Raw genomic sequence first — 10,621 nt, forward strand, 5'->3', positions numbered from 1 at the left:
GGGAGATCATACAAACTCCTCTCACTCACTGCAGAACAGGGGGAGATCATACAAACTCCACTCACTCTCACTGCAGGACAGGGGGAGATCATACAAACTCCACTCACTGCAGGACAGGGGGAGATCATACAAACTCCACTCACACTCACTGCAGAACAGGGGGAGATCATACAAACTCCACTCACTCTCACTGCAGGACAGGGGGAGATCATACAAACTCCAGTCACTGCAGGACAGAGAGAGATCATACAAACTCCACTCACTCTCACTGCAGAACAGGGGGAGATCATACAAACTCCACTCACTGCAGGAAAGGGGGAGATCATACAAACTCCACTCACACTCACTGCAGAACAGGGGGAGATCATACAAACTCCACTCACTCTCACTGCAGGACAGGGGGAGATCATACAAACTCCACTCACTGCAGGACAGAGAGAGATCATACAAACTCCACTCACTCTCACTGCAGAACAGGGGGAGATCATACAAACTCCTCTCACTCACTGCAGAACAGGGGGAGATCATACAAACTCCACTCACACTCACTGCAGGACAGAGGGAGATCATACAAACTCCACTCACACTCACTGCAGGACAGGGGGAGATCATACAAACTCCACTCACACTCACTGCAGGACAGGGGGAGATCATATAAACTCCACTCACTGTCACTGCAGAACAGGGGGAGATCATACAAACTCCTCTCACTCACTGCAGAACAGGGGGAGATCATACAAACTCCACTCACTCTCACTGCAGGACAGGGGGAGATCAAACAAACTCCTCTCACTCACTGCAGAACAGGGGGAGATCATACAAACTCCACTCACTTACTGCAGAACAGGGGGAGATCATACAAACTCCTCTCACTCACTGCAGAACAGGGGGAGATCATACAAACTCCACTCACACTCACTGCAGGACAGAGGGAGATCATACAAACTCCACTCACACTCACTGCAGGACAGGGGGAGATCATACAAACTCCACTCACTGTCACTGCAGAACAGGGGGAGATCATACAAACTCCTCTCACTCACTGCAGAACAGGGGGAGATCATACAAACTCCACTCACACTCACTGCAGGACAGGGGGAGATCATACAAACTCCTCTCACTCACTGCAGAACAGGGGGAGATCATACAAACTCCACTCACTCTCACTGCAGGACAGGGGGAGATCATACAAACTCCACTCACTGCAGGACAGGGGGAGATCATACAAACTCCACTCATTCTCACTGCAGGACAGGGGGAGATCATACAAACTCCACTCACTGCTGGACAGAGAGAGATCATACAAACTCCACTCACTTTCACTGCAGAACAGGGGGAGATCAAACAAACTCCTCTCACTCACTGCAGAACAGGGGGAGATCATACAAACTCCCCTCACACTCACTGCAGGACAGGGGGAGATCATACAAACTCCACTCACACTCAATGCAGGACAGGGGGAGATCATACAAACTCCTCTCACTCACTGCAGAACAGGGGGAGATCATACAAACTCCACTCACTCTCACTGCAGGACAGGGGGAGATCATACAAACTCCACCCACACTCACTGCAGGACAGGGGAGATCATACAAACTCCTCTCACTCACTGCAGGACACGGGGAGATTATACAAACTCCACTCACTCTCACTGCAGGACAGGCTGAGATCATTACAAACTCCACTCACACTCACTGCAGAACAGAGGGAGATCATACATACTCCACTCCAACTCACTGCAGAACAGTGGGAGATGTTACAAACTCCACTCACACTCACTGCAGGACAGGGGGAGATCATACAAACTCCACTCACACTCACTGCAGGACAGGGGGAGATCATACAAACTCCACTCACTCTCACTGCAGAACAGGGGGAGATCATACAAACTCCACTCACTCACTGCAGAACAGGGGGAGATCATACAAACTTCTCTCACTCACTGCAGAACAGGGGGAGATCATACAAACTCCACTCACACTCACTGCAGGACAGGGGGAGATCATACAAACTCCTCTCACTCACTGCAGAACAGGGGGAGATCATACAAACTCCACTCACTCTCACTGCAGGACAGGGGGAGATCATACAAACTCCACTCACTGCAGGACAGGGGGAGATCATACAAACTCCACTCACACTCACTGCAAAACAGGGGGAGATCATACAAACTCCACTCACACTCACTGCAGGACAGGGGGAGATCATACAAACTCCACTCACTATCACTGCAGAACAGGGGGAGATCATACAAACTCCTCTCACTCACTGCAGAACAGGGGGAGATCATACAAACTCCACTCACTCTCACTGCAGGACAGGGGGAGATCAAACAAACTCCTCTCACTCACTGCAGAACAGGGGGAGATCATACAAACTCCCCTCACACTCACTGTAGGACAGGGGGAGATCATACAAACTCCTCTCACTCACTGCAGAACAGGGGGAGATCATACAAACTCCACTCACACTCACTGCAGAACAGGGGGAGATGATACAAACTCCACTCACACTCACTGCAGGACAGGGGGAGATCATACAAACTCCACTCACACTCACTGCAGGACAGGGGGAGATCATACAAACTCCTCTCACTCACTGCAGAACAGGGGGAGATCATACAAACTCCACTCACTCTCACTGCAGGACAGGGGGAGATCATACAAACTCCACTCACTGCAGGACAGGGGGAGATCATACAAACTCCACTCACACTCACTGCAGAACAGGGGGAGATCATACAAACTCCACTCACACTCACTGCAGGACAGGGGGAGATCATACAAACTCCACTCACTATCACTGCAGAACAGGGGGAGATCATACAAACTCCTCTCACTCACTGCAGAACAGGGGGAGATCATACAAACTCCACTCACTCTCACTGCAGGACAGGGGGAGATCAAACAAACTCCTCTCACTCACTGCAGAACAGGGGGAGATCATACAAACTCCCCTCACACTCACTGTAGGACAGGGGGAGATCATACAAACTCCACTCACACTCACTGCAGGACAGGGGGAGATCATACAAACTCCTCTCACTCACTGCAGAACAGGGGGAGATCATACAATCTCCACTCACTCTCACTGCAGGACAGGGGGAGATCATACAAACTCCACTCACACTCACTGCAGGACAGGGGAGATCATACAAACTCCTCTCACTCACTGCAGGACACGGGGAGATTATACAAACTCCACTCACTCTCACTGCAGGACAGGCTGAGATCATTACAAACTCCACTCACACTCACTGCAGAACAGAGGGAGATCATACAAACTCCACTCACACTCACTGCAGAACAGTGGGAGATGATACAAACTCCACTCACACTCACTGCAGGACAGGGGGAGATCATACAAACTCCACTCACACTCACTGCAGGACAGGGGGAGATCATACAAACTCCACTCACTCTCACTGCAGAACAGGGGGAGATCATACAAACTCCACTCACTTACTGCAGAACAGGGGGAGATCATACAAACTCCTCTCACTCACTGCAGAACAGGGGGAGATCATACAAACTCCACTCACACTCACTGCAGGACAGAGGGAGATCATACAAACTCCACTCACACTCACTGCAGGACAGGGGGAGATCATACAAACTCCACTCACTGTCACTGCAGAACAGGGGGAGATCATACAAACTCCTCTCACTCACTGCAGAACAGGGGGAGATCATACAAACTCCACTCACACTCACTGCAGGACAGGGGGAGATCATACAAACTCCTCTCACTCACTGCAGAACAGGGGGAGATCATACAAACTCCACTCACTCTCACTGCAGGACAGGGGGAGATCATACAAACTCCACTCACTGCAGGACAGGGGGAGATCATACAAACTCCACTCATTCTCACTGCAGGACAGGGGGAGATCATACAAACTCCACTCACTGCTGGACAGAGAGAGATCATACAAACTCCACTCACTTTCACTGCAGAACAGGGGGAGATCAAACAAACTCCTCTCACTCACTGCAGAACAGGGGGATATCATACAAACTCCCCTCACACTCACTGCAGGACAGGGGGAGATCATACAAACTCCACTCACACTCAATGCAGGACAGGGGGAGATCATACAAACTCCTCTCACTCACTGCAGAACAGGGGGAGATCATACAAACTCCACTCACTCTCACTGCAGGACAGGGGGAGATCATACAAACTCCACCCACACTCACTGCAGGACAGGGGAGATCATACAAACTCCTCTCACTCACTGCAGGACACGGGGAGATTATACAAACTCCACTCACTCTCACTGCAGGACAGGCTGAGATCATTACAAACTCCACTCACACTCACTGCAGAACAGAGGGAGATCATACATACTCCACTCCAACTCACTGCAGAACAGTGGGAGATGTTACAAACTCCACTCACACTCACTGCAGGACAGGGGGAGATCATACAAACTCCACTCACACTCACTGCAGGACAGGGGGAGATCATACAAACTCCACTCACTCTCACTGCAGAACAGGGGGAGATCATACAAACTCCACTCACTCACTGCAGAACAGGGGGAGATCATACAAACTCCTCTCACTCACTGCAGAACAGGGGGAGATCATACAAACTCCACTCACACTCACTGCAGGACACGGGGAGATCATACAAACTCCTCTCACTCACTGCAGAACAGGGGGAGATCATACAAACTCCACTCACTCTCACTGCAGGACAGGGGGAGATCATACAAACTCCACTCACTGCAGGACAGGGGGAGATCATACAAACTCCACTCACACTCACTGCAGAACAGGGGGAGATCATACAAACTCCACTCACACTCACTGCAGGACAGGGGGAGATCATACAAACTCCACTCACTATCACTGCAGAACAGGGGGAGATCATACAAACTCCTCTCACTCACTGCAGAACAGGGGGAGATCATACAAACTCCACTCACTCTCACTGCAGGACAGGGGGATATCAAACAAACTCCTCTCACTCACTGCAGAACAGGGGGAGATCATACAAACTCCCCTCACACTCACTGTAGGACAGGGGGAGATCATACAAACTCCACTCACACTCACTGCAGGACAGGGGGAGATCATACAAACTCCTCTCACTCACTGCAGAACAGGGGGAGATCATACAAACTCCACTCACTCTCACTGCAGGACAGGGGGAGATCATACAAACTCCACTCACACTCACTGCAGGACAGGGGAGATCATACAAACTCCTCTCACTCACTGCAGGACACGGGGAGATTATACAAACTCCACTCACTCTCACTGCAGGACAGGCTGAGATCATTACAAACTCCACTCACACTCACTGCAGAACAGAGGGAGATCATACAAACTCCACTCACACTCACTGCAGAACAGTGGGAGATGATACAAACTCCACTCACACTCACTGCAGGACAGGGGGAGATCATACAAACTCCACTCACACTCACTGCAGAACAGGGGGAGATCATACAAACTCCACTCACTCTCACTGCAGAACAGGGGGAGATCATACAAACTCCACTCACTTACTGCAGAACAGGGGGAGATCATACAAACTCCTCTCACTCACTGCAGAACAGGGGGAGATCATACAAACTCCACTCACACTCACTGCAGGACAGAGGGAGATCATACAAACTCCACTCACACTCACTGCAGGACAGGGGGAGATCATACAAACTCCACTCACTGTCACTGCAGAACAGGGGGAGATCATACAAACTCCTCTCACTCACTGCAGAACAGGGGGAGATCATACAAACTCCACTCACACTCACTGCAGGATAGGGGGAGATCATACAAACTCCTCTCACTCACTGCAGAACAGGGGGAGATCATACAAACTCCAATCACTCTCACTGCAGGACAGGGGGAGATCATACAAACTCCACTCACTGCAGGACAGGGGGAGATCATACAAACTCCACTCATTCTCACTGCAGGACAGGGGGAGATCATACAAACTCCACTCACTGCTGGACAGAGAGAGATCATACAAACTCCACTCACTCTCACTGCAGAACAGGGGGAGATCAAACAAACTCCTCTCACTCACTGCAGAACAGGGGGAGATCATACAAACTCCCCTCACACTCACTGCAGGACAGGGGGAGATCATACAAACTCCACTCACACTCAATGCAGGACAGGGGGAGATCATACAAACTCCTCTCACTCACTGCAGAACAGGGGGAGATCATACAAACTCCACTCACTCTCACTGCAGGACAGGGGGAGATCATACAAACTCCACCCACACTCACTGCAGGACAGGGGAGATCATACAAACTCCTCTCACTCACTGCAGGACACGGGGAGATTATACAAACTCCACTCACTCTCACTGCAGGACAGGCTGAGATCATTACAAACTCCACTCACACTCACTGCAGAACAGAGGGAGATCATACATACTCCACTCCAACTCACTGCAGAACAGTGGGAGATGTTACAAACTCCACTCACACTCACTGCAGGACAGGGGGAGATCATACAAACTCCACTCACACTCACTGCAGGACAGGGGGAGATCATACAAACTCCACTCACTCTCACTGCAGAACAGGGGGAGATCATACAAACTCCACTCACTCACTGCAGAACAGGGGGAGATCATACAAACTCCTCTCACTCACTGCAGAACAGGGGGAGATCATACAAACTCCACTCACACTCACTGCAGGACAGGGGGAGATCATACAAACTCCTCTCACTCACTGCAGAACAGGGGGAGATCATACAAACTCCACTCACTCTCACTGCAGGACAGGGGGAGATCATACAAACTCCACTCACTGCAGGACAGGGGGAGATCATACAAACTCCACTCACACTCACTGCAAAACAGGGGGAGATCATACAAACTCCACTCACACTCACTGCAGGACAGGGGGAGATCATACAAACTCCACTCACTATCACTGCAGAACAGGGGGAGATCATACAAACTCCTCTCACTCACTGCAGAACAGGGGGAGATCATACAAACTCCACTCACTCTCACTGCAGGACAGGGGGAGATCAAACAAACTCCTCTCACTCACTGCAGAACAGGGGGAGATCATACAAACTCCCCTCACACTCACTGTAGGACAGGGGGAGATCATACAAACTCCTCTCACTCACTGCAGAACAGGGGGAGATCATACAAACTCCACTCACACTCACTGCAGAACAGGGGGAGATGATACAAACTCCACTCACACTCACTGCAGGACAGGGGGAGATCATACAAACTCCACTCACACTCACTGCAGGACAGGGGGAGATCATACAAACTCCTCTCACTCACTGCAGAACAGGGGGAGATCATACAAACTCCACTCACTCTCACTGCAGGACAGGGGGAGATCATACAAACTCCACTCACTGCAGGACAGGGGGAGATCATACAAACTCCACTCACACTCACTGCAGAACAGGGGGAGATCATACAAACTCCACTCACACTCACTGCAGGACAGGGGGAGATCATACAAACTCCACTCACTATCACTGCAGAACAGGGGGAGATCATACAAACTCCTCTCACTCACTGCAGAACAGGGGGAGATCATACAAACTCCACTCACTCTCACTGCAGGACAGGGGGAGATCAAACAAACTCCTCTCACTCACTGCAGAACAGGGGGAGATCATACAAACTCCCCTCACACTCACTGTAGGACAGGGGGAGATCATACAAACTCCACTCACACTCACTGCAGGACAGGGGGAGATCATACAAACTCCTCTCACTCACTGCAGAACAGGGGGAGATCATACAATCTCCACTCACTCTCACTGCAGGACAGGGGGAGATCATACAAACTCCACTCACACTCACTGCAGGACAGGGGAGATCATACAAACTCCTCTCACTCACTGCAGGACACGGGGAGATTATACAAACTCCACTCACTCTCACTGCAGGACAGGCTGAGATCATTACAAACTCCACTCACACTCACTGCAGAACAGAGGGAGATCATACAAACTCCACTCACACTCACTGCAGAACAGTGGGAGATGATACAAACTCCACTCACACTCACTGCAGGACAGGGGGAGATCATACAAACTCCACTCACACTCACTGCAGGACAGGGGGAGATCATACAAACTCCACTCACTCTCACTGCAGAACAGGGGGAGATCATACAAACTCCACTCACTTACTGCAGAACAGGGGGAGATCATACAAACTCCTCTCACTCACTGCAGAACAGGGGGAGATCATACAAACTCCACTCACACTCACTGCAGGACAGAGGGAGATCATACAAACTCCACTCACACTCACTGCAGGACAGGGGGAGATCATACAAACTCCACTCACTGTCACTGCAGAACAGGGGGAGATCATACAAACTCCTCTCACTCACTGCAGAACAGGGGGAGATCATACAAACTCCACTCACACTCACTGCAGGACAGGGGGAGATCATACAAACTCCTCTCACTCACTGCAGAACAGGGGGAGATCATACAAACTCCACTCACTCTCACTGCAGGACAGGGGGAGATCATACAAACTCCACTCACTGCAGGACAGGGGGAGATCATACAAACTCCACTCATTCTCACTGCAGGACAGGGGGAGATCATACAAACTCCACTCACTGCTGGACAGAGAGAGATCATACAAACTCCACTCACTTTCACTGCAGAACAGGGGGAGATCAAACAAACTCCTCTCACTCACTGCAGAACAGGGGGATATCATACAAACTCCCCTCACACTCACTGCAGGACAGGGGGAGATCATACAAACTCCACTCACACTCAATGCAGGACAGGGGGAGATCATACAAACTCCTCTCACTCACTGCAGAACAGGGGGAGATCATACAAACTCCACTCACTCTCACTGCAGGACAGGGGGAGATCATACAAACTCCACCCACACTCACTGCAGGACAGGGGAGATCATACAAACTCCTCTCACTCACTGCAGGACACGGGGAGATTATACAAACTCCACTCACTCTCACTGCAGGACAGGCTGAGATCATTACAAACTCCACTCACACTCACTGCAGAACAGAGGGAGATCATACATACTCCACTCCAACTCACTGCAGAACAGTGGGAGATGTTACAAACTCCACTCACACTCACTGCAGGACAGGGGGAGATCATACAAACTCCACTCACACTCACTGCAGGACAGGGGGAGATCATACAAACTCCACTCACTCTCACTGCAGAACAGGGGGAGATCATACAAACTCCACTCACTCACTGCAGAACAGGGGGAGATCATACAAACTCCTCTCACTCACTGCAGAACAGGGGGAGATCATACAAACTCCACTCACACTCACTGCAGGACACGGGGAGATCATACAAACTCCTCTCACTCACTGCAGAACAGGGGGAGATCATACAAACTCCACTCACTCTCACTGCAGGACAGGGGGAGATCATACAAACTCCACTCACTGCAGGACAGGGGGAGATCATACAAACTCCACTCACACTCACTGCAGAACAGGGGGAGATCATACAAACTCCACTCACACTCACTGCAGGACAGGGGGAGATCATACAAACTCCACTCACTATCACTGCAGAACAGGGGGAGATCATACAAACTCCTCTCACTCACTGCAGAACAGGGGGAGATCATACAAACTCCACTCACTCTCACTGCAGGACAGGGGGATATCAAACAAACTCCTCTCACTCACTGCAGAACAGGGGGAGATCATACAAACTCCCCTCACACTCACTGTAGGACAGGGGGAGATCATACAAACTCCACTCACACTCACTGCAGGACAGGGGGAGATCATACAAACTCCTCTCACTCACTGCAGAACAGGGGGAGATCATACAAACTCCACTCACTCTCACTGCAGGACAGGGGGAGATCATACAAACTCCACTCACACTCACTGCAGGACAGGGGAGATCATACAAACTCCTCTCACTCACTGCAGGACACGGGGAGATTATACAAACTCCACTCACTCTCACTGCAGGACAGGCTGAGATCATTACAAACTCCACTCACACTCACTGCAGAACAGAGGGAGATCATACAAACTCCACTCACACTCACTGCAGAACAGTGGGAGATGATACAAACTCCACTCACACTCACTGCAGGACAGGGGGAGATCATACAAACTCCACTCACACTCACTGCAGAACAGGGGGAGATCATACAAACTCCACTCACTCTCACTGCAGAACAGGGGGAGATCATACAAACTCCACTCACTTACTGCAGAACAGGGGGAGATCATACAAACTCCTCTCACTCACTGCAGAACAGGGGGAGATCATACAAACTCCACTCACACTCACTGCAGGACAGAGGGAGATCATACAAACTCCACTCACACTCACTGCAGGACAGGGGGAGATCATACAAACTCCACTCACTGTCACTGCAGAACAGGGGGAGATCATACAAACTCCTCTCACTCACTGCAGAACAGGGGGAGATCATACAAACTCCACTCACACTCACTGCAGGATAGGGGGAGATCATACAAACTCCTCTCACTCACTGCAGAACAGGGGGAGATCATACAAACTCCAATCACTCTCACTGCAGGACAGGGGGAGATCATACAAACTCCACTCACTGCAGGACAGGGGGAGATCATACAAACTCCACTCATTCTCACTGCAGGACAGGG

Source organism: Petromyzon marinus, chromosome 54 (assembly GCF_048934315.1).
Source record: "Petromyzon marinus isolate PM22_M1 ecotype Great Lakes invasive population chromosome 54, UKy_Petmar_22M1.pri1.0, whole genome shotgun sequence".
NCBI lineage: Eukaryota > Metazoa > Chordata > Hyperoartia > Petromyzontiformes > Petromyzontidae > Petromyzon > Petromyzon marinus.